General features: G+C 42.6%; 1 non-coding gene across 1 annotated transcript; it reads left to right on the top strand.

The window, feature by feature from the left end:
* Positions 1-499: 499 nt before the first annotated feature.
* LOC118884489 lies at positions 500-627 on the top strand. The gene has a single exon (XR_005017321.1). It is a non-coding gene; the product is annotated as a small nucleolar RNA SNORA27 (small nucleolar RNA).
* The last annotated feature ends 2328 nt before the right edge of the window (positions 628-2955 follow it).

Genomic DNA, 2955 nt, shown 5'->3' with positions numbered 1-2955 from the left:
ATTTTGTCACAGTAAAAATAAATAAATAAATAAAACCTGTACACGTACATTTACAGTACCTTTATCCATAATTGTCAAAAATTGGAAGGAACTAAGATGTCCTTCAGTAGGTAAATGGATAAATAAATTGTGGTGCAGCAAACAAATGTTATTTAGTGCTAAAAAGAAATGAGCCATCAAGCCAAAAAAAGACCTGGAGGAACCTTAAATGCATATTACTAAGTGAAAAAGCCCAACCTGAAAAGGCTACATACTCTATGATTCCGACTATATGACATTCTGGAAAAGGTAAAATTCTGGAGACAGTCAGTTGCTAACGGCAAGGGGAGAGGGAGGGATGAATAGGTGGAATGCAGAGGATTTTCAGGGCAATATAACTATTCTGTATGATACTACAACAACAGATGCATGTCATTTCATTATACATTTGTCAAAACCCATACAACGTACAACACCAAGAGTGAGTCCTAATTAAACTATGGACTTTGGGTGACACTGATGTGTCAGTGTAGGTTCATCAAATGTGACAAATATGTTTACTGGTCATTCAAGTGGGGCAAAGGAAATATCCTTTTAAAACTCAAGCAAACTGGGTGTTTGTCTTGTAACCTGTCGGAGGAAATAAGCTGTAATTTTAAAAAATGTGACCAACATGCCACTCTGGCGGGGATGTTGATAGTGGGGGGGGCCGTGCATGTGTGGGGCGGAGGGTTATGGGAACTCTCTGTACTCTGTGCTCAGCTTTGCTTTGACCCCGAAACTGCTCTAAAAATAAGAGTCTATTTTTAAAAAACAGTAATGAAGAACTATAGCAAAAACTCAGTTTGTAGTCAGAATGTTACGAAATATTTTGTCCAGATTCTCTCAGATCTCTTTGTAACAATTCACATCTCCCACCTGTTCCTCCTTGAAACTCTTGGCTCTTTTTACCATGCTGTCCTGGGTCTTCCTCTCTCTGTTAGGGCACCTTCTCTGTCCCTATCCACCGAAGCTCCTACTTTCTCTCCTAGACTTGCTGTAGGCACACCCCTCCGGGGTTCTCCTCAGGCATCCTTCTCTCTGAACCCACTCTCAGTTTTCAGCTACAAAGACCTATATGCACAGGACCCCCACATCACCAGGCAGCTCTGAACCGTCCACCAGCAAACGCCAGCCAGACCTCACCCCGCCCCGGGACACCTCCCGGCGCCTGGAACTTGCCACACCTCAAGTTCATTTTCAAAACTAGCATCTATTCTGCCAAGATGAACGTGGTTCTCTCTGACTCCCAGGCTTGGAGCCTCCTTTGATTACACCTTCTCTCTGGATCCCCGCATCCAATCAGCCACCAGGTTCTGTGGATTCTTCCATGTGTTTCTTTCTTGCCAACCCTGCCATCACCACTGGAAGACAAGCCCTCTGTGCCTTCCACCTGGCATTTCTCCTTCATCCTGCAACCCATCTTCCTGCCTCAAGTCTTCCCTTCATCTTTTCATGCTTTAATCTGAAACCAAATCTGTTTTCTTCAAGATGTCTTTCTGTCTGCAGGAGCCTGTGTACTTGGGTCCCTGCCTTGAGCTACACTGCCCACAAGGTCTCTTCCCACCGTGAACCTCTTCACAGCCATCACCTGGCATCTACCACGTACGGCCTAAGTTTTACTTACCTTCTTACCTGTGTCTGCACTCCCTTAACTAGACTTTACTGGCAGAACAAGTGCCTGTGGGTTACTCGAAAATGCCCACAAATACAGTAGGGCACCAACCCACAGCATCCCCAGGGACCCAGACAGCATTCTTCTGCTTCTCACTGGTATCATTATTAATAATATTGTCATTATTTACAATAACAAGTGTTAATGAGGATGGACCACATGTAAAATCACAGGCCAGAGGAGGCCACTGACCATCAATTATTGTCTCTGTTGTACCTTCCTGCTCATTCATTTCTTCATTTCCAACAATGGCCCTACTTAGGTGAGGGGTGGAGTAAATTAGGAGTTTAAGATTAACATATACACACTCATATACATAAAGTAGATAACCAACAAGGACAGGGAACTACACTTGATATTTTGTAATAACCTATAAGGGAAAAGAATCTGAAAAGGATTATATATATATATATATATGTGTATATATCTTTTTACCATATATATATATATATCTCTGAATCATTGTGCTGTACACCTGAAACTAACACATTACAAATCAACTATACTCCAATTTTTTTAAAAAAGGCCCTATTTAGGTTTCTTAATTTTTCTCTCCACATGCTGTTTATTCAGTCCTAGCCTTTCTAACAAGTGCTTGCCTTTGAGCCTCCACTTTATGTTCTCTCTCAGTCACCATCTCCTATGTCCAGGTGCCAGCTGTTCACTGCCACCAGCCTGTTTCATCTAGTTCTATTCTGTTGGCTTCAACCTTCCCAACCCTGAACATGTGAGATAATACATCCCTGCTCTTGATTGTGAACTTTTATTACCTTTAAAAATATACATATGGGGGCTTCCCTGGTGGCGCACTGGTTGAGAATCTACCTGCCAATGAAGGGGACACGGGTTCGAGCCCTGGTCTGAGAGGATCCCACATGCCGTGGAGCAACTAGGCCCGTGAGCCACAGCTACTGAGCCTGCGCGTCTGGAGCCTGTGCTCCGCAACAAGAGAGGCCGCGATAGTGAGAGGCCTGTGCACCGCGATGAAGAGTGGCCCCCACTTGCCGCAACTAGAGAAAGCCCTCACACAGAAACGAAGACCCAACACAGCCAAAAATAAATAAATAAATAAATAAATTTATTTATTAAAAAAAAATATATATATATATACATATATGTACACATACAGAAAGTTGTCCACCCATCATTCTAAAGAAAAGGCCTTTTTGTTTCGGGGGTTTTGGTTTTGGTTTTTTGACAGATAACTTGAGAATATAGGACACTTCTATACTGAAAATCTAAATTCCAGTTCAAAGGCCTTG

This window comes from Balaenoptera musculus, chromosome 18 (genome assembly GCF_009873245.2).
Source record: "Balaenoptera musculus isolate JJ_BM4_2016_0621 chromosome 18, mBalMus1.pri.v3, whole genome shotgun sequence".
NCBI lineage: Eukaryota > Metazoa > Chordata > Mammalia > Artiodactyla > Balaenopteridae > Balaenoptera > Balaenoptera musculus.
This window is presented reverse-complemented; position numbering and strand designations above follow the sequence as displayed.